The following is a 23,771-nucleotide window of genomic DNA, read 5'->3' as shown; positions in this document are numbered from 1 at the left end:
GTTGGTTCTTGTCGACATTGACAGTTGAGTGCACAGCAGAGAATAGTTTTCCTTCAGGCTGTCTTAGGGCGGAAACAGTTATATTTCAAGATCAAATTCCTGGACAAATGAGTTACCCAAATTAGCAGCTCTTGCAGTAGTTGCAAAAGCAACAGCACATAATAATCGAGCTTAATTTCGGTCCAAAGTCATCCTAAATTGAAATCCATTTTCGAAAGATCAATGAAAATAAGCAAGTTCGAATCGCTTCCGTTCGTCGAACAACAGTTGTTGTTGTTGATTGGCCAACCACCGTTCCCCCCACAGCACACCACGCCATCGCATGATAAACGCGCAATAGGAAGCAAACGAACCGAAACCAAATTGCCATCGCTTGCCGGAGTGCGCTGATTCAAGCCATCCGTATTTAGAGCAATTCATTCACTTGCCCGTTTTGACCTTCGCGGCCACATTCTTGGCACCATAGTGTGTGACCCCACAGCGTGTGTACCCCTCGGCAATCGGCTAGATCCGAGCGCAAATTCAATTCAACCAGCCGTGTGCACATTTCGCGTACCTCGTGACCCTATTGTGCCAACTGTACCGGTTATTGGGTACTAAGCTGCTAGTGTGCTCGTGTAGCAGACGATGAGGAAGCAGCCAGCAATCGAAAAACTTCCACGAGCTCACACACAAACGCGCGTGCTAATACTCGTACGCTAACTTTGCGGGTTGAAAAGTCATATCTTAGCAATCACCATCGCGCAAGACCCGAGAGTTTGGCCCAACGCTAATGTGAGAAATAATGCATTATTAATGATAAGACGAACCTTTCACAATCGCGCGGGGGAGCTTAGGGCGGGCTTAGCATGTTGTCAAAAGCAGCTACTGCAGTCACACCGATGTTGACTGTAGCAATGGGGTTTAAGAGTAAACTTGATAAGTAGGGCGAAATGTGTAACAGCAATCAGTGCTAATGAAGAGTAGGGTGGTAGCATATTAAACGAGATTGTCACCGCCCTCGAGTTTATGTTGGGTTGTTACATGGGCTAATTGATTACACACGTGAACTCTGCTAAGGAAAGATAAATATTTGCAGTAGTCTTTTACTTTTTAACTATTTTACTTGTGATACTTAATGATACTTAATTTCACTAATTGAAATGTTTTACAACTATTCTAATCCAAATTTTGCGATCTTTCTTATGAAAGGGACAGCACCGTTCTAAGCATACTTTTTTTTTAAATAAAGAAACGTTCAATGACTCTGTCAATGACATGTCATGACTCTGTCATGTCATGAAATGTTACCCTCTACTACCTTAAAATATTTGCACTGAGTAACCTAACACCCTGTATGTACAGAGACAAAACAATAACACCGTCACATATTGGTAAAAATTCAATTGTAATGCTCACTTCTCTCAAATAGCATGCTTTTTTTGTTTTAAATTCCACAGGATTCATGAACTTTTTGACAATATCCAACAGCGTTTCTATTGGATTGAAATAGGGAGACTGGATTGACCATTGCAACGATCTTGAAACCACTGTTTTACAGTACGGCGTATGCTTAGGGTCTTTATCTAGAATAAACGCCATTTTTGCAGTCTTTCCCAATTCGCATGTAATAGCATTGCGTTTTTCATTATCTCATCATAAACATACTAATCCATTTTCTTCTTTATCCAGAAAATTGGACTGACTCCGTCCCAGAGAAACGCTGTCAGACCGTGACATTTGAAAACAGAATCTACTATCTACTATTTCCAGGGTCAAGCCAATCGGTATGATCTTCCGCTGATTTGATTTGTGTTTAAAGATGATTCCGAGTTAGCATCGGATCTTTTCTGGGGCTTGCTTCGATGATATGCGGTCGCATACAGATGGTTAAATTCACGGTTAGAGCGCTTTCGTCCAGCTTCTGTAATTATTTACATACACCGGGAATTGGAGAAAATGCTCCATTTATCATCAGAATTTATTTTATCGCTTTCCACATAGGTCACTTCTGAACCAATACACCTTTTTCCAACGAACAATCGAAACACTTTTTATAGCTGTATTCAAGAATTGCCTTCAGTTCACGCAGCGAATTCGTTTTTATGTTTACACTAGCTGACCCGGCAAACTTCGTCCCGCCCAAAATTTATTTTTTGTTATTACATCCACATTTACTTACTAAGCTCACGTTCATGGATCCAATCGCAGAACTGTTCATTGATTGATCTTCTAATCTACCCTTCAAAATTATTTTTAATATAAAATTTCAGTACTTCTACCAAAACACGACATAATAATATCAGATTATTTTCAGACACAATTCTGGTGCAAGAATTTTCATCCACTGTCTGGCAAATAACATGTTTCTCCGTTACATGGAATAAATAGTTTATAGAGAAAATATGATAGAATAAAGACAGCCCTAAATCGGACAATTTCTCCCTCGAGTTTTGCTCTTATCCATTCTATTTTCATTTCTATAGAGAGAAGAAGATATAGGAGTGCGTGCGCTTGTCACTATGTGATTGTTGAACACATGCGAATTATATTGAAATTACTGAAATTTGTGTTTCATTTGCATGGCAGCCCCAGGACTGTCCGAAACTGTCCCACACATGGGGCACATTCGGACAAAAAGGCAGTTTTCAAAAATTCGAATAAACCATTCGTAATCGCATCAACGCACATATTTAACACGCTCATATGATACATTGATGTCCAAATGTCAACCAGGATGAATTCAAGATATTTTTTTAAGTTCACAAAAAATATTAAAAATCAAGGAAAAAAGTGTCCGAATGTGCCCCCCTCTCCCCTATAGTGTATTAGGTTGGTTGGGGAAAAAGAAATCCATTCTTTTCTCGGTAGATGGCTGTAGTGATCCATATCTCGTACAGTATCGATCAAATAATTCCATATTTATGCTGGTTGTTATGTCACATCTGAAATAAATCCTTTTGATGTTTTATGTTTCCTCCATTCAGTTGTGAGTTACAGGGTATTAACAATGAAAGCAAACAAAGAGAAAATTTAGGGAGTCATCGTAGCAACTTGGTTGCGCGTTCGCTTACTAGGCGATCGATCGCGAGTTTTTTGACCATCTTTATGTTGTTATAGAATAACTACGTTCACGCAACAATCATCAGCGATGGAAATCGATCCACGGTGGAAAGAAGATCGATTCATCCATACAACTGTTCTGCTCTGCAAGAAACATCGGGCTGTTGTGCTATTAATAACACAACAGAACAGAAAGAGCTACTACTGTGTAATTTACCATAATGTAATGGAACAGAAAAAATACTCTTACGGCTAAGTGGCTATTACTACTGTGTAATTTACAATTCATAGAACCATAAACATTTACATGTACATGATTAAAACCCGGCTCTGTTACAGCTAAACTGCTAATGAGCCTAAATAAATGAACAAATGGGATAAAAAAAATAAAAACTCTGTATATTTTACTGTTTTTTTTTCGGTAAAGGCGAAAATCCAAGCCAAGCCGCTGATATTGTGGCATTTGTGGCACCGATACTGTAACAGCTAATTACGTGCTATTTTTTTTTCGTCGATTACGTTCAGGCATTACTGATGTTAAAGATGCACCTCGCAGGCTTCTCTCTGAAAATGTCGATAAAATCACAAACATTGTTAGTAGTCGTTGAATCGCCCAGGAGCTAAAGATCGACCTTAAAACAGTTTTTAACCAATTGCGCAAAACTGGATTCAAAAAGAAGCTCGAAAAAAATAATGAATCGAATTTCCATCTGCGAAGCCTAGACCAACCGGAATGAAATTGACCCATTGGTAATGGGGGTAATTGGGGATGAGAAGTGGGTTACATATGACAATATTGTACGAAACCAATTATGGTGAAAGCATGGTGAAGTAGCTCAAACTGTGGCCAAACTAGGACCAACTGCCAGGAAGGTTCTAGTATGTATTTGGTGGGAATAGAAAATAATCATTTATTATGAGTTACTTCCATATGGCTAAACACTAAATTCAGATCTCTACTGTCAAGAACTGCACCATTTGAAGCTATCGATTAATCAGAAACGGCCAAAAGAAAAGCTGTTGAGATTCATCAGGATAACGCAAGGCCACACACGTATGTAGTGTCTCGCTAAAACTCCTGGAGCTTGGTTAGGATGTTTTAATGCATCCACCATATAGTCCGAAATTCTTTTTTGTGGATGTACTTTCGCGATAATTAATAGATGACGCCACTTCAATTTCAATTAATGATTGAATGAAACACTCTCCGAATTGAATATATTTATCATATTTATCTACTTTGATAGAAAACAGAGCGAATCACAGGTTAGGTCATTTTTAATGCTTTAAGGTAGATTCTTCGTTGCAAGTAAATGGACGGAAAAATTGTCAAACGACCAAAGTGTTTTACATTTCCCTCTGAATTTATTGCGTCTCTCAAGTGTGCGTAGTCATCGGACCACACATGTCGATATCGATTTTGACACAAATGCCAGACGCATACAGTTTGAACAATCGGCCTCATCGCAGCAAATGGTTATCAACATCCTGCCTAATCAGGGGGTCTCCGTAACCACATTGGTTGCGCGTTCGCTTAGTAAGCGATCAATCGTGACCTCAAAACTCAGGGCTCTCATTGATCATCTTTGTGTTGTTACAGAATAACTAAGTTCACGCAACAATCAACAGCGATGGAGATCGATCCACGGTCGAAATAAGATCGATTCATCCATACAACTGCTCTGCTCTACAAGACACATCGGGCTGCTGTTCTATAAATAACTCAACAATGATCAATCAAAACTGTCTCCACTGTCCGGTCTAACTGGATAATGGAAGAACAGAATGAAAACTCTTACGCCTAAATGGCTACTGTGTAAATGTGTACCATATAAAATGATATAAGGGGCGAACACGAAATTATTGCGACACCGAAAATGTCATGCCAATTTCCTAATAATGTTTAGAATCAAACCAAAATTTTAGGGTAGTTTTATACATATATTTACTTCAAAAATCAAAAGAAAAGTCAATCGATGGAGCCTTGAGTGTAAAATTGAACGCATTTTCGCTTGATGCCCTCCATCAAAGTCTTTACAGTGTCATCCGTTACCAGTTTCTCAGTTTTTTCCATTTTCTTAAAATGTCCTTCTCGTCTTTGACTGTCTTCTTGCTCCTCCGAAGTTCCCGCTTCATTATTGCCCAGTACTGCTCCACCGGGCACAGCTCCGGACAGTTTGGCGGGTTCATGTCCTTTGGAACAAAATGGACAGAATTGGCCTCATACCACTCCAGGACACTTTTAGAATAGTGACATGATGCCAAATCTGGCCAAAATAGCGGAGCTTCGTCGTACTGCTGCAAGAACGGCAAAAGGCGCTTCTCGAGGCACTCAGATTTGTAGATCTCGCCATTTACTGTGCCCTTTGTCACGAAAGGCTCACTCCTCAGTCCGCAAGAGCAACGAGATATTTGGAGGCGAACTTCGACATTTTCTTCTTCTTAAATTTATCGTCCACATCGAACTTGCTCTCGCCGATGAAAAACTCCAACCCCGGAATTTGCTTAAATCGGCTTTTATATACGTTTCGTCGTTCATCACACAGCAGCCATATTTTGTCAGCATCTTCTCGTAGAGCTTCCGTGCCCGAGTTGTAGCCGTCGATTGTTGCCGCTCATTGCGGTTTGGGAAGTTCTGTACCTTGTATGTATGTAGTCCAGCTATCTTCTTTGCATTCTGGACGTAGCTCTGCGACATGCCGATCTATTTAGCCAAATCACGGCTTGAGACGTTGGGATTTGCTTTAATCATCCGCTTCACCTTTCCCTCCGTCTTTTTCTTCTCCGGTCCCGGTTTTCTTCCAGCTCCTTTGCCGTGGTCCAACGTCAACCGCTCCTGGAACCGCTCTGGAGACGGTTGAATGGTGAATATTCAACATTTTTCCCAACTACCGGTGCGACAGGTCAGGAAATTCCAGGTGTTTGGAAAGAATTTGTTCTCTTGACTCGCGGTGGTTCACCTCCATTTTCGTTGAATCGAAAAACACGACTTCGAGTTTGACAGCATGTAGACAATACACATCAATGAGAAAGTGTGCAAAATTTGGTTGATTTTTACACAATGGTAAAAAAGTTATGCCCTGTTGAATGTGTCGCAATAATTTCGTGTTCGCCCTCTAGAAGGGAATACTCTCTAACGCCGAAAAATGGCAACTGTATAATGTGCTAATTATAGATATGATAAACATGTGACATGTACACGATTAAAATTCGGCTCTGTTATAGCTAAAATGCTAATGAGCCTAAAATAAAAAAGGGGATAAAAAAAATCATGCCTAATCAGCAAACGATATGGATGAGCTGATGACATTGGATGATATGTCTTTCGACGACCAAAAAATCATTATCAGAGCGAGTAGAACTTGGTTGCCCTCAAAATTGATGGAACAATTGATCGTCAGAACCCATATTTTCTAACACTATCTTGAATAACCGAATCAAAGTGTCGTGAATATTTTTTTTCATAGCATGATTAATCGCACAATCCTGATCAACTTCGGTTTCAAATTTGCCAACGAAATAAATTTTAAGAAATTTGTGTTCAATTTCAGAATTGGTGAGAAAATCTAAGTACAAACTTATTGAGAAGAAATTACCTCAAGTGTTGGATTGAATCCACTTCCTTCGGCAATATTTACACCAAACGACGTCACTTGAAAACAGCCATCTGATATTAGTCAAGAAATATCTTGATTATTGGCAGTTAAACGAGAGTAACATACTTCATTTTTGTACTTCTGGTAGTGTAATGCTTTTTAATCCGGACGACTTTTGAATCTGGACACTTTTTCATTATTTTCAATATCATACCAAAACCATAACAGTTTTTGCATGTTGAATCAATGTGATGGATAGTAGTTATTGTATCGATTTAGTGTAGTGTCGAGCATTGTACCTAGCTGTTGATGAAAAAATGTTAAAATACGAAATAAATATTTGTGTTTCGCCAATCCTTGTCTGAAATAAAAAACACTTTCAGAAGAGAATAAGCATTACAGAAATCAACAAATAAATTTCTCTCACATCTGCTGACAAACTGGGCCTGATCACGAACTTCACTTCACGGCGAAAACAAAATGTTTTGAATGCAAGGTTATAAACATTTCATTGCGTTTTCACCGTGAAGTGAGATTCGTGATCAGGCCCATTGTGTCCGGAATTGAAATCAAAAGCATCCGGAATTCGAATCACGAATGAAAAAGTGCCCGGATTTCAAATCACAGCACATTGAAAAAATTTACAAATTTTGAACGAAAATAACATGATTTTGTGGAATTCTATAATTCATAACTTTCATGAAAGCATTTTAATTCTGTAAGAACGGTAATTTTTCATGCAATGATATGTCATGATTTTTTAGTAATTGAAGTTATCGTCATAGGCGCTTGAATGTCCCGATTTCGATGCATTACGATACATACAGTGGAAGGTACCAGCAATTTCTATTTACATTATCTTATGATCAATTTATTTTCTTTTTACAATAAGGCTACATAATGAGATTAAATGTTTTTCACAACATTATTTCACAATAACCTGAATTGCTCCTCTTCTAATAACCAATATTAACCGCGATTTATTCTTTGCAAGTGCGTATAATAATCATGGACCTTCTTATCTCATCATCATGGAAATCTTATCTCGAAGATCCGTTAAATCCTTTAAAGATGTTAAAACTATGTTTGGGAAAATAACAAAACACTGTTAAAAAAATACTCAACAAATGAACTTGATATTGAAATTTTGTTTATATCAAAACGTGGCCTTATCAATATTTGTATGTATATGTGTTAGAATACTGACTTATTTCCTAAAGCTTAGAAGCAAACTTCCATTCTCGCCCAGTTGTCGCAGTATCAAGAATACACCGGTTAAATGTAGATGATTAGCATTTGGCAGGTAACCAATAAATATCCTCCATCGCCGTGCGTTGAGATGCGAGAATACTATTCACCTTCTCACTTCTTAAATGGCACTAACGTTCGTAGAGGAACTCAACGTAGTATTACTTGCGTCATTTTTACTAGTACTTAGTTGAGATTTTTTTTAACACGCCTTGAATGCATTATGAGTGGCAAGCTCTAGAATACGCGTGACCACAGTGCAAGTCGGAGGAAATTTCTTTGAAGTAGTTAAAACTTGTGAAGACTGTTTACAGAATCACACAACCTACCATCGTGAATCCTAATTGTTAACCCTTTCTACCGATAATTATTCCTCCCATGACGATCACAAAGGATCAATCCTATGTAGACAACTGCTCTGATGCTTGCTTCATGAGAGTGAATAGCTTGAAACACAATATCGTATATTTTTGTGAAATAAAGCTGATCCAGATCAATCGCATCTACGAAATTTATCCAAGCTGGTTCGATTTCCAGAAGTTTTACGACTAAAGCACGTAGAACTATGAAAATTGACATTATTTTTGTATGACGATTAAATTACAGAAAAATGATTTCCGCAAATTATATTTCATAGCTGATACCAAATTATTCTCTATTGGATTAGAAGGTCTGGCAGGCAGTTTTAAATTGCTAAAATTTGAACCAAAAAAATTTACTTAGCATTAATTAATTACTTAAAGCACGTAGCCCTGATCCTAACCAATTTTTTTTTATTCCTACTAAAATTTATCAAAAAAAAAATTTTTCGTAGAGGATTTTTTCACCACTTGCAGAAAAAAAGTGATTTTCATCTACATGGAATGCTAGTTTGATTGGGGAAAAGTCAATTTTCATCCATAATTTTTATTCTAAAAGTGTGTTCATTCCACCTGAAAATCCACTGTTGTCATTGTCGTTTCCCAAATTCGGATAAATCAAACGATTCATTGAAGCTCTCGCCGATTTTATTCGACGTTTTACATATCGGTCCAGTTAGCAAACTTCCATTCTCGCCCAGTTACCTAACGACTACTGTACAACTTCTCTCAAAAAGTTACGATTTTACAATTTATTGAAATATTAGTATTTTCAAAAACTAGCACCTATAGTCGTCAAATTTTGGGAAATCAAGTCAGTATTCATAAATTCAACAAAAAACAAGGCTTAATTTAATGATTATAATTGAAAATTTCGTTAGCCGTCACCGGAGCCGGGGTAGCGACCATTTAAATTGGCGTGAAAAAGGTCATATATGAACCACTCGAAATAATAAAAACTAATCTCCAGGTACATCCTTTCGGTTTTATCCATCAATACAAGACCGTTCAACAGCGGTTACGAATAGCCGATACCTTGCCAAAAAATATTAATCACACTTTCGCTATAAAAGCTACCAATGACCGCAAACAATGAATTGATTGTGTCGCAATGTTACACCCGTTTATTCGCAATTACGATGTGGCCTTATTCCTTTCGCGTACTTGCTGGCACTGCAACACACCGTCCGCCAGCCCCCGTGTTGTGCAGCCGTTTGGTCTTCAAAAGTCCAAAGTCACACACCTTGCATTTCGAAGCGCTTGTATTTATGCGATCGACCCGCCGAAACTCTCGAACCGACGTTGCAGTTTGCACACACCATTAGCGGTTGAAAGGTAAGAACACAGACACTCACCTTGTCGTAAGTTTATGGTATGTGGTTTCCTTTCTCTCCGTCACCGGAACGGTTATCCACCGCTACACGCTAGGATCGGTACACCGCAACGGGGCTGCCGTTGCACAGACCCACAGCAAGAACTTTGTCCGTGGAAACGTGGTTTCTTCACTCCCGCGCAAACTTCATCTGATTCGCCACACACTCACACACAGACTGCCTTCAAAAGCAGAAAAAATTCTCAGTTTTTCACTTTCAGTCACCGACTGTCGTCGTTTTCTGTTGTTCACTATCCGAACTAGTCAGCTTAAGCCGCTGAGGTTTTACTTCTCGTTTTTACGCTGATAAATATTCATTACGACCAGGACTGTGTTGAGTCGTAAATCCAGTTTGGTCTCTAGCCACTGTGTATTGCTGCAAAAAGAAATGTACAAAGCAAAGTTAGACCACCTTAGTTAGAAGCTTAGCACCCTGGAATCATTATCGCACTTGGGGAACGTTTCTCGGTCTCGTTGTTCAAATCTACATGCACTTGATTTTACCCCACCAAAAATCCATGTCCAAAGATTTTACGTTACAAGCTCATGTATTTAGTTGAGGCTTGCGAAGTTATTTAGGTTGAACATAGGTTGAGCACGCTGTTGTTATGGCTGAACCCTTGTATAATATTCTTACTCGATGTTTGACACGTTTGTTTGATGAAAAAAAGTTTCAACAACAACAGCAGCAGCAGCAACTCAGACAGCGAGCACCTACTTTAGTTTACTTTCGGTATTTAGTGAACGGATTACCCTTTGTATATCCCAGAAGCTCAGATATGCCTTATGATACTCGTGAATGTGTGTAGGTTTTAACGTTCAATCTGAAACGAATATTTGTTTTTGTTAGTTCGCATGTGAAGCATTTGGATGTTGACTGAAACGGCTGTAGGTCTGTTGGTGGAATGCTCTGAATAACTTTCTAAATTCCGCGAAAAATATTATTAATATAATATACTCTACGTATCATTCATTCAAATTAATTGTAACACAATCAAAAATTGTAAACACTTTCTTAAAACTCATATAATACTTCAGTACTCGCCGCGAATTTATTTTTATGTCTCCTAACAACGAAAAATGCGTGTCTCCTTGTGGTCATTTAGGTCCGAAAAATTATTTATTTCCCTATTTTCTAAAATGCCTTTTTTCAAAAGTTCGTAATTTTTGAACCACTGGGCCGATTTATATGATCGACATATCAAATTAAGTCAATGAGTCTTCTTTGAAAATATATTATCCTTGCAAAAATTGGATTCTAGTCGCATATAAATATCGAACGAAGATTGAAAACATGTTAAATTTGAAAAATCATTACTCAAACACGAAAAAACGGCTCTTCATTTTCAAGTGTCGCAGAAGTCAGAATTTGAGTTTTTTGAAAACCGAAAAATCACCCAAGGGTGGTAATCGAGATTAAAAAAAAAAGTTGATGCCAAAAGTCTTTAAATTGCATAAAACTTCGAAATTTACTGTTATCTAAAAAAAGGTTATCGAAAATTGACTTTTTAGACGAAAAAACGAATGAGTGGTACAGAGTAAATTTTTGAAATAATCGAGATAACAATAAATATCGACATTTCATGCAATTTTAAGACATTTGGCATCAATTTTTTTTATATAACAGTAAATCTCGACGTTTCATGCCGTTTAAAGACATTTGGCATAAACGTTTTTTTTTCAAATCCCGATTTCATATACCCCATGTAAGCATCTTGCGTATTCAAAAGTCGCCGAAAAACTCCGGCAAGTACGAAATTTGCTTTTATAAATCGATATAACAAATGTTTTATTTATTAAAAAGATTTCGACTAACTCGGCATCAACGTGTCCAATCAGTGACTTTTAGGAAAATTTCTGCTTTTTTTATTAAAATTTTTATAAAAAAAGCAGATTTTTTTTTTTAATTTTATAAAATTTATTTATAGAAATTTTTATAAACACTGAAGTAAATTCAGACATTTTCTCGAAAGTCGTCAATATGACACAGTTTTGTAAGAGTACAAGTTACCATTTTTGAGTTATATCAAGCCATAAAAATACATAAAACATCAAAAGTTATTGTTAGAAAAACATCTTCTTCTTCTTGAATGGCGTTAACGTTCCCTGTGAAACTTTTGCCGTCTCAACGTATGCATTAATTAGCGTCATTTATCAATACTTAGTTGAGATTTCTTATGCCGAATAACACGCCTTAAATGTATTCTGAGGGGCAAACTCTAGAATACGCGTGACCACAGTGCAAGTCACAGAAAATTTCTTTGACGAAAAATTCCCCCGGCCAGAACGGGAATCGAACCCGAACACCCGGCATGATAATGTGAGACGCTAACCACTCGGCCACGGGTGCACCCTAGAAAAACATGCTTTCCTTGAATATGTAAATTTTTCGATGCATGGATGATATGTATGTGGCATCATGGCATGATTTATTGACGCGATACTCACAGCATCCCATCTACGGGATCAAAAACAATGAAGCAATTATTTTCCCTTTTCTGTTTTTGTATTCAACCTATCCTTCATACTGAAACTGAAATTTTAATAAAGAAACAATAGTCTTAGTTCGCAACTCGATCGGAATACATCATTCCTTATCCAAAAAGCTCCGATAATAGTTTGCACGCTAAATGTACTCAAGTATGTTGAAAAAATTAAATTTTCAATAAGAAAATTGTAAATCATGTTTCATAGAAATTCAAACAATTGCCTGCGTGTCAATCATAGGCTCCATTTTTGTAAGGGCTACCATTTTTTTGGGTAGCCAATCAACAAGATAGGGCTATACACTGTGTTTCACAACTATAGAACCACTCAACTTTTCTGAGTTTCCGGAGATATGTAAGAAGTCGGTTGAATTGAAGTATATGGTATAAGATAAAATAACTATCTTCATTTAAAAGCCTGGTCATTTGAACATTATTGTTGTGTTCAGGCGCGAAACATTCAAAAAACTAAAATTCCAGTGTTTCATAACTATAGAACCAGATGGAAAAACTCTCACTCCTATTGAAAATTAACGTCAATGTCACAAAAATTACAATAAGTTTCTAATTCGTAGGTCATCTTTAGTTCTCAATCAGTTCAAATATCCCATTTGGGGTGGTTTCGACACAGCTGCGCCATATTGTAGTGTGTATTTCGTTCTACGCAGAGGATACTGCTCATTTAAGCTATTCAAATCACTCATACTGCTGGTGAGCTGCATCTACTATTCGTACGATCTCTCCTCAGAAGTTCTTGATAAGGTTTTGATCTGGTAAACGAACTTACCCGTCCAGAATCTGAAGCCCCTATTCATGAAACCATGCCCTGACCTTCTGGATTTTTTGAATTGATGCCAAATTACCCAATTATCACATTGGATTTGATGCAAAAGCAGCAATAAATGATTCTGAGGTACTTCGTTGCAATTCTAACTGTTCATTCGTGTTAATGAAAAGCTATCTGAACCAGGCATTTTTGAAAATGCTGACTGCAAAGTTACGCGCTGAAAAATTACATGTCATGTTCCGTAAGTCCTTCTAGTATGAGGAAATTCTATCCAAGTTGAATTTCTTTTTATCAGAGAAGCTCTCCTGAAATAGTGAAACTCATGGGATTAGCTTCCACATTAGTTTTTGGACCCACAGTTTTGGAGGTGGGATTTTTATGGTTTGGGGAGAATTTTCTCAAAAATACCTGGTCCGGATAATATACCATCAGCACGAATGAACAGTTAGAAGTGCAACGAAGTATTTCAGAATCATTTATTGCTGTTTTTGCATCGAAAACAATGTGATAATTGGGTAATTTGGCATCAATTCATAAAAGGTTAGGGCATAGTTTTATGAATGAATGAATCAGGCTTCTGATTCTGGATGGGTCAGCTCGTTCACCAGATCAAAACCTTATCAAGAACTTCTGAGGATTGATCGTACGAATAGTAGATGCAGCTCACCAGCAGTATGAGTGATTTGAAGAGCTTGAACGAGCAGTTGTGAAACGCAGTGTATAACAAATTTATTCTCTTGATAAAAGGAAATACAAAAGCCAATCTTTTTAGAATATTGAGTAAACACATTTTCGGAAAAGTTTTACAACTTGATCAGTAATGGACTAATATTTTAACACAAAGACATTGTTCAGGATTAGGTCAACTATACATTCCTTGCTATTGTTCACAAATCGATCGCGCAGATAAAAATCTCTAAACCTAATTTTCATATAGCACAAAGCAGATAATAGGTTTCTAATCCCTATTGTCTCTAAGTCTAAGACTGATGGATAAAATAGAATGCGACGATAGTTTCAACCTCACTAGCCACAGACAGATCAGCGAGTACGCACCGAATATTATATCGCATAGAAAATACACTAACGAGCTGAGTTATTAAATAGTTTCGTTTCGACTACTTATTCGCGCCGAGAGTGTCCAGTTCACAATCCGGTCTCCTACATACATTTTCTAAACTTCATGCGGTTCTAGAAAAAGAAGTACTCACCCAATCACCGATGAAAATGTAAATCTGTGACATTTTTCAAAACACAAAAAATTAAAAGAGAAGCAAAGTGTCGAAGTTATGCTTTCCCCTTACTTCCTCAAAACATCTATCAATCGGTAAAGAACAAATGGTTGAACGTACTACACTACACTGTATCACACTGCAGAGTGATACAGTTGGCTTAAACATCAACCACTAAAATTTTCAAAATACTGTAGATTATTTTTAAACTCTCAAATTTCCATTTTTGACCCTTTCTTGAAATTGATGAGTAAAAGAACTAGATTTAATTTCACTAAAACTATCGTATGATTCATACACAAGATCTTAATCAGGTTTCCAAAACTGCTGATTCAAACTCAAGCACATCCATTTATTGATTGGCCTTTTTCAAGACTAGAGGTGAATCAATTTAGTAGTTTAAGGCCTCTGTAATAAAAAAAAATCAATCGAGGAATCTCATGTCAACTAATCTTAGGAGTTGGCAACACCATTTTAGATTGTGGTACAACTTAGGGGGTGTAAAAACGTTGACCATATAGACAACTTTCCAAAAAAAGTTGAGAGAGCGATATAGTATATTCGGCCAACTTTACGACAATATTAAAATATGCAAATGTACCCAAATGCATACTAGTGTCCTCGGCTTACATGCATCTTTAATGAGTGAGATTATTGTGATTTCAATAGTTTAGTTTTAAAACCGTTTTAAAGTTATAGAAAAAGATTTTCAGCCAATAAGTAACAAACATCACTCGTAGAACTTTTATGATTGATTGATTGATTGATTGATCGGCCTTTTTCAAGGCTAGGGTCGAATGACCACTGAGGCTTAGAGCCTCTAAATATAAAAAAAAAAATAATTAGTGGTGACTTCTGAGGTTTCGAGCCTCTATAATCAGCCATTCCATGCCAAATCAATTTAGTGGTTCTCATATTTTCGTCAAAAGTGGCAATTTTTTTCTTAATTACAAAACATTAGACCCATATTCTTTAATTTTTTTATTAGGGTTCTCATTTCCATTCCATTTCCATTTCCAAAATATTTTTTTTCCACTTTTTCCCGAAAATAATTTTTTTTTCAAGAATTATAAGCTTCCCGAAAATAATTTCCGATCATTTGGCTCAAAAGAAAGGGGCGTATGCATTTTTACATAGACTTTGAATGGAAAGTTGTAACTCGAGAACCTTTGGTTGTGCAGAAAAACAGCCTCGAATAGAATTGTTAGGCTTTTTGATTATTTTTTTTTATTAATTCGTTTATTTTTACAGGCTCAGTTACTTAAGTTTAAAGGAGGCGAATTTTTAAATATAATTTTAAAACTTTACATATAAACAATTTTCTTACATCTATGGTTAGTAAGGTGGAAAACCGATTACTCGCGGTGTACTTTTTGAAAAATATTCAACATAATTCTAAATTTTAAATAATTAAATAACCTTTTCCGTCATATTTGTGGCGAAAAAAATTTAAGCTATCGCCGAAATTATGGTCACATTTCCAGAAATTATGGAAACTTATTTTGGAGGTTACCGATGTGGTGCATTTTTTAAGCTCATCTAGAATGAAAGATTTTGGTGAAATGATTCCATGAAGCCCATAGTAATAAACGTCCTAAGATGATCAAAGTTCAACACATTCAAATCAAAGTCTAACAAATCTACATTTTATTAGCATTTTTGCATTCTATTGTGTATGAATCATTTACACATAATTCAATTGGAGAAATACAAATTTTCAAATGTTTTCAATTTAAATTTGAAATGTTTTTATAACGTATGATTTCAGTATGTTTTTTGCTACGACCTGTATAATTAGGAATGGCATGTACATAATGTTACATAATCGAAATATGTTCATTTTCTAAATAGTTGATACTCGAAATTTCTCCATCCAGGAAAAGTTCGATATTACTTTAAGTTTTCTCGCACTGAATATAACGGCGAAAAAGAATTATGCTCAATTAGACTCATTAGTTCTATTCAAATTGTTCCTAAACAGTTCTCCTAAACAAAAGAAGTTTCCGGGCCACACATTCATAATTGGAAAGTTATGCTAAAATGTATGCGACCTTTTCCATTTTTTTTTTTAGCCAACAAAGTTTACCACTCGTGGAGAATAATCAGTTTGCTAAGTCAGCCAAATGTGTGCACAAAGATTCAATTTCGAAATTTCATAAAACTCGAATCTGGCTGATCCGTCATTTGGCATGAAAATTCTCATCAAATAACAGTATTTAGTCGGTTAGATTATTTACGCGAAATTTGTTACAAATAAAGAAAAATCCGTAGACTCGAAAAGGTCTACGGATTCACACAATTTCGAGAAGCTTCCTAACGAATAACAAATGAATTATGTAATGGATCGATTGTTACCCAGGGATTTCTTAACCGACTTCGTTGACGTTTCTATCACTGTTCAAATTCATGACCATTTTTTACCTACAACAACAGAGCTACGACCGGTTAGAACAAACAAGCATTTATCTCATCAACGAATAGAAGGCTGTAGCATACGGAATTAGGCGAAAATAAAAAATCATGCATTTTTTTTGTCGAATGAGCAAAATCCGCTGCATGCCGGGATGTTGTCATAGGCATTTCTCTATTCTTCTCTAGACTCTGTGCGGCTGGCTGCAGACAAACATAACAAGAAAACACTCCAATTTCATAACAACAAATTGATGAAAGCCAATTATGTGATCACACATGACACCACATCCTAGAAAGGAGAGCGCGACAACTTGCTATATATGTTTTGTGATGAATTTTGAGAATCGGCTTAGATAATACAGTTCATGTATGGAATATCATAATTATTAGGTGCATAATATTATTCATACGTTTGTGTTTGCTGCTATTTCAAAAGTTTGTGACTTTTGGGGCGCCTTTACCGTGCTGAGCACAATAACTGGAATGGATTTAGAATGTCTACGAGTTTATATTATTTTCTATTATTTTGCAATTTTTATTCTATTTCTATTTTCTTCATAAATGCTTTCGAGTAAATAATAAGCCTGAATTGGTTGAAGAATCACCAATCCTTTGAAGCTCTTGAACGATTTTCTTAGAGTAATGCATATTCTGAAACACTTTGAAGGAAGAATGGAAAGTGATATCTCATATGTTGTACTAGATTAATTAAACAGTTGGTCATAGATCACTTACAGGTAACAATGAAGAAAAAACTTTCTTTACATCTTCACTGAGAATAGAATTATCTATCAGTATATTAAAATTCAGATAAATAACACTAATTCGGCCTTTCTACAACAATACAATTACTCGAATAATGATAATATGATAATACACATCAAACGGGTTCAGTCATAATCTAGAATTACGAATGTATGCGAATCTCGTCCATTTCTAGCCACAAAGTAGGGTAAGTGTGTTCTTGTTCTTGGGATGATAAATGGCAGCTAATGAGTAGAATCTAGGCGCTATCGCTTTCCTAGTGTCAGTGTTTGTGCCTCAATGCTGTTCAAAGGATAACCAGCAACGGATTTTTTAAAAAAATTCAATGAATACATATTGAGGCTTTTTGAGAAACTAATCCGAGCTCGAGCACTACATTTTTATTAATAAACCAAATGATAACACCAATATTTCAAAAACATTTTATCCAGTCTTGATTCATCAAACTAGTTCTCCAATTAACTCACTATTCAACGTCCGACTTAAAAGATTGTAGAGAAGATTCTATTCTAATATTATATTAATTTCTTGATGATTAATTTCGAATTAATTATCCACAAATCATTTCCTGCTGTCTCAGTTTGGAAACAGAAAAAATAACAGGTTTATTAAACACAAGTTCAAAAATGTTCAACAAATCGCCCATATCAATTCACAAGCTTCGCTTCGCAGTTGTGCGTTCTTAGCGCTCCAGATGAAATCAATCGTTCGATATAGCAGCAGTAGTACAAAAACAGTACCACCACTTAGGAGACCCCATCGCACTGAACTTCTGTGGCCTCTCGAATAATAGGAAGCCCCGTTCGCTATTATATAGAGTATCAATCATACCAGCCCTAAATTGACTCACAATTTCCTGCAGTATAAAAACTTTGTCTGCTTTGACCATTAATGACCCCTCTAATTCCAACCCAATGCAATATAGGCCAGGTTACACCGCAAAAAAAAGTGAAGGCTGGTTGCTGCTGTTGCCGCTGACTCGCTGATTTGCTTGCTGGTTTTTCCTTTTACGTATCCTTCTTCTCGCGAGCGCACTAGTCATTAATTCAATCGTGTTTTTTTTTCTTCTCGCTGCCTTCAATTACCACAGTCACACCAACACACTTCAACAAGCAATATATTCGTTCTGCATATATTTCCCAAGTGCGAAAAATTCCAACCGATTTTGTTCGTCGAACCACTTCAATGATGGTACAACCACAAGTCACTTGATGTTCTTCTTCTTCACCATCCATCCATCATCCATCATCGTCGATTTTATTCCTTCACAAACGACAAAATGAAACCAGTAATCAATCCCACACTCACAATTTTTAATCCTGCGAATCGGCACACACTCGCGAAAACTGTATGCAACGACACTTTAAGGAGGTACCCGCGGAGAACAGGTTGCTTGCTACCGCACGCAACGAAATCTTTCACTCGACTGCTGGCTGCAAGCTAAAGTTTTGTTTCACTGGAAAAGGTGCGCGCGCGGATCGAACGGTGAGAGCACGTAGCGGCGGAACACGCGGTGCCCACACTCATATTCGAATGCGCTTGGGACGGGATAGGAAAAAAAACATAAGAAGGAGACAGAGATCAACTGGTAGCAACTGGCAGCCGCCTGATCAGCGTCAGCCGCCCAAAAACGGGCGACGACGACTGGGTGCGCGGCTGCGATCGAGCGTCGCGATCACAACTACAGATGGAGGACAATGGAACACCGTCTCAGCATTTTATGCCTAGGGATCATCATAAAGTTGTATGTTTGACCAGAAGGTGTTGATCGTCACAGGAATTACTGAGAATGTATACTAATGAAGTTCAAATCCATGTGGCGGGTGTCTTGTGAAATAAATTAGGGACTGTCCACATATCACGTGGACAGAAAAAGCACGATTTTAGACTCCCCCCTCCCCCTCCGTGGACAAGCGTGGACATTGACTACACTCCTTCCCTGTTGTCCACGTGGACATTCTTCCATATATTTTAATTGGAAAAAAGAAATAATTGCATTGTGTCTATTTTCGATTTTAAATTAGTCTTATTTTTTTGTGTTTTTATAATGATAAAAAACAACAAAAAACAATTGAACAAAAAAAAGATGTCCTTTGTTTTGGTTCTTCGCATTGAAAACATGTTTTAATAACAAATTCCTAGCGACCATTCTGAATTGAATATCCAGATTTCTCTCGGAGTGCTCGTGAGGCACAATTACACTAGACAATTCTTGACTCAGGCAGCACATCTTACTTTCGATGCAAGGCAAACTGCTTCACTTCCGGAGCCTGCAACATTGGAATCGTTTTATTCGGATCATAATCCTAAATTCTTTTTTGAAAAGAAAAAAATGCGAATAGGCTTTACTAGTAGTTGCAGTTGTTTTCTATTGATTGCACCTCTTCCTACCAATATATCTTAGAGTTTGAAAATATGTGAAATCGTTGGCTGCAGGAAAAGCTCGGTAATAGCAACTGTATGAAATGGTGGGTTAAAGTTGCTCAAACAAAAATTCATTCTTTTACATCTCATTTGTTCTAATGCGTATGAAAATCTATTTAATCATTTTTGTAATAATTCCACTATGATAACAGGTATTATGCCCAAAATATTACTCATTCAAAATCGCTTTTCAAGAACATTCGAGAAAACCAACGACAAATGCATATCTGCTTTTCTAATGGTTAAAACGGTACGGCAGTAGTAGGACTGCGCAATTTAGCAAAAAAAAATTTTGTAATCGTAAAATCACAGCTGAATCAATAAACTATAATCAATTGACGCATGAAATAACATCTAAAGAAACTTATTTGGCAATAGAATCATTCGATTGCAGAAAATCTCCGAGAAACAAGTGTCTAACGCACATAGTTTTTCTGAAAACTTCTGAAATGATTTAGCACAATTGAATGTTGTTTTGAATGAAGCTAATCAAGATACTATTAAGAAAAAATTGTCGAAAGCATTACAATGGAGAAACAACCAATGGATTTCGGCATACTTTTTTACTGAACTTTGACAGCAAGATACAAGTTCAGATAATGAAGCGAAAATTAGAACAAAAAAAACAATATTTTGGATGCCTAAAATGCTCCAATTTGAAACAAAAATATTTTCAATGCGGTTAATTCCATAAAACGTGGAATTGTCAAGTTCAATTTCAATATAGGAAGCCTTATCGCTTGTGATTTACACTATGCCATTGATCTAATTGTTAGCAGCTTCCTCTTGGCTGTGGTGCAAAATATGTAATCTAATCCCGGATTCAAAGCCTCTTGAAAAAAAACCCGAATGTTGTAATAACATGTACTAATTAACGAAAAACTCACTTGTAACATCCCAATTTTTCGTTCGGTAGGACAAAGTGATCCACAAAAAAAACCGCTGTGGAGGCGATCTGGCGTAGTGGTAACATCCATGCCTCTCACGCTGAAGGTCACGAGTTCAATTCTCACTCCCGACATTCTTCCAAAAATGGAAGTAAAAAAAAGTGACGAACCAGCCAAATGAGTTGAAAATCACTATAATACAGATAAAAAAAAACTGCTCTCCGGTGCTGAGCATGCCTAACTCAGCTGTATTAAAGATAACGTCGCAAAATTCAGGAAATATTCGGGAACGAGGGTACTCAGAAAAGATGGACTGAATCTGGTTACTCTATTACACAAGTGCAGGTATAGAGATTTGGATAGCACTCGTTTCCCTAAGTCCTTCCAAATTATTTAGATAATTCTTCAAATATTCCGGTCATTTCATCATGTTATCAGCATGTTCTCTGCAGATAAAAATGTATCAGCAGTTCGTCATGTCAAATTTACTCTCCGTAGACTTGGATCTAGAACAAGGAGTTCAGTTTATGCTCAATTGACGTAGCTTAGAAGTTGAAAACAATGATCCTCTGCTTCCAATTGAAACTTGATCGCTCACCGTTTATGTGAGTTTCATTTAAAATACATATTTGAGCGGAGAAGTTCGCTGATATGGAAAAAATATTCGAAATAACAATTTCATGGATGAATGAGCGAAAAGTTCAAACATTCTTAAAATTGCAGAACAAAATTCATTTATTTTTGAAAACATATCTGAATGTGCTTTTAAGAAACTTTTGTTTAACGTGTCCGCGTGGACATTATCTGAACTCCCACTCCCCTCACCATGGACAAACATGGACATTTTCGGTTAACATGCGGCCATAGCGCTCACCATTCACAGTTACCGTCTCGCCGTCCTCATTTTCAAAGAAATACGGCCCGATTACTCCACCAGACCATAATGCGCACCAAACAGTGACTTTTGGCCTCTCAACAATCACGTGTGTATTTTCAGAGTCCCATATACGGAAATTTTGGGTGTTCACATAGCCACCGAGCATGAAATGTACCTCATCGCTGAAGAAAATTTTATGCGAGAATTCAGCATTTTGCTGCTGTTGTTCGTTCACCCAATCGCCGTATGCCCGACGCATTCAATGGTCACCACGCTCTAATTTTTGTACCAGTTGGACTTTATATGAATGTAGGTGCAAGTACAAATGCAAAATTCGCCACAATGATGTGTTTGACAAGCCCAAATGTTGAGCACGCCGTGGAATCGAAACATTTGGGTCATCTTCCACACTGGCAGCAACAGCAGCAATATTTTCGGCCGAACGCACATTACGATGATGCACAGGTTTCACAATATCCGCTACGGATCCAGTTTGTTCGAATTTACGCACTACATTAGCGATTGTGTGCTCTGTAGGCCGTCCATGACAACCAAAATCCGTCCGTAATGCTCGAAAAACATTTGCCGGTTTTTCATCATTTGTATAGTATAATTTAACAAAATTAACACGTTGTGCGATGCTAAAACGATCCATATTGTCAAATGGCAGACATTCAACTAACGATATGACGCTTTGGTTGACAGCTATGTCAAACGGTTGTCAGCGCAGGGCTGTATACTTTCGGAAGCCCGAAATGGAAAACCCTGTACAATCAAATAAAGGATTTTATCCGAATATAGGTATAAGGGATCAATAAGATAGCATTACAGGAGATGAATTGAGACAGATTTTTTTTGCCAGTGGTTCCTACTTTCGCACAAAAACAAGTTTACTTTGAAAAAAAAACTTTAATCTAGAACAGCACTATAACCCTCCTGTACTCGCGCCCAAAATCATAACTCGTATATAGTCTTGAGAATGCAACGCGGTGCGAATGTGCAACAAGTTTTCGGCACTCAATTGAATTGTCACTTCTTGTATACACATGCACTCTGGCGAATGAACACGCACCGAAACATAGATGAAATGTTTTGTTGTCAATACCGATCGCTTCAAGGTTCGAACATCGTTACTGCACCCTATTCAACACCGTGTTTATGTACCCTGTTAGAAAAAATTATGATGGTCCCACCTCTTTCCCCTACATAGGTTTGAGCTGGACGAGTTATCTTGTGGATAATTATATGGAGGAGTTTCTTTGTGATATCAAATCAACCAGTAAGCAAGTTAAAAACAAAAAACGGTCCGGTTGTACCACTGGCATAGATTGTTAATCAAAAGAACAAGTAAGGGCATTATCTGAACGCTAAATATTCCATGGCATGTCAAGAGAATTTCCAATCCGGGAAGACACTTGACCGATCGGAAATCGAACTCAATGCCTATATCAGCATTAGCCATTAATTTACAAGGAATTTCCCGCATTACTAGAATCCCGAGAACGATCAGCTAATGAGATCGCTTTCGAGTCCAGACAGCTGAGCAACCCCAAGCCTAATTCAAGCCGACACTTTAGGCCCAGTAACTCTCCCAAGGCATGTCAAGAGAATTTCCAACCCTGGAAGACCCTTGACCGATCAGGAATTGAACCTAATACCTATGTCAGTACCAGCCTTGAATTTACAAAGGAAATCCCGCTTTACTGGATACCCGACAACGATATGTTAACTGTTTTCAAGACCAGACAGCTGAGCAAACCTAAGCCAAATTCCAGCCGATACTTCAGGCCCTTCATTCAACCTGGGGTATAATCGCGTCAATCTGAATCTGCAATGAGATCTGCCACAACACTGAAAGATCTCGTCAATCATCTGTCAAAAAGATAAATTTACAAGTATTCCGGTTGAGCTATCCCTAGCTTCTTTTCATTTTCCACTTTCAACCCCTTGGAATGGATCGATCATATTATACAAAACAAAAACAAAGAAAAACAATTCACTTTTGCCAATGTTCAATTTCAAATTTTACTATGCCGGTCCACGCGCGCGTTGCTCAAAGTCTTGTAGACTTCACAATTATTTTTAAACTAATCTAACAACTAAAATTATAAAAAATTTAAAAAAATAAAAACAACATACCATCCTCATCATAGTCTTAAGATAAAAAAAACACACACACACACATGCACCTACACCTAAAACAGTCTCTATTCATTATATAATAATGATAACGGTCCCACAACGATTTGAGCCGCACGAATTTGTTTTAAAACTATTTTTATGG

General features: G+C 37.1%; 1 protein-coding gene across 3 annotated transcripts in view; it reads right to left on the bottom strand.

The window, feature by feature from the left end:
- Nucleotides 1–18,761, bottom strand: part of LOC129776664 (mucin-17-like) — a 123,947-nt gene extending 105,186 nt beyond the window's left edge. For all 3 annotated transcript variants that reach the window (XM_055782435.1, XM_055782434.1, XM_055782437.1), the window contains exons 1-2: nucleotides 18,608–18,761; nucleotides 9,601–9,993 (exon numbers count right to left, since the gene is read on the bottom strand). The gene's annotated coding sequence lies outside the window, so the exon portion shown is untranslated. The remainder of the gene's footprint in view (nucleotides 1–9,600; nucleotides 9,994–18,607) is intronic.
- Between the last annotated feature and the right edge of the window lie 5,010 nt (nucleotides 18,762–23,771).

This window comes from Toxorhynchites rutilus, chromosome 3 (assembly GCF_029784135.1).
Source record: "Toxorhynchites rutilus septentrionalis strain SRP chromosome 3, ASM2978413v1, whole genome shotgun sequence".
Taxonomy (NCBI): domain Eukaryota; kingdom Metazoa; phylum Arthropoda; class Insecta; order Diptera; family Culicidae; genus Toxorhynchites; species Toxorhynchites rutilus.
Note: the sequence above shows the minus strand (reverse complement) of the source record. Positions and strands in the feature narration are given on the sequence as shown.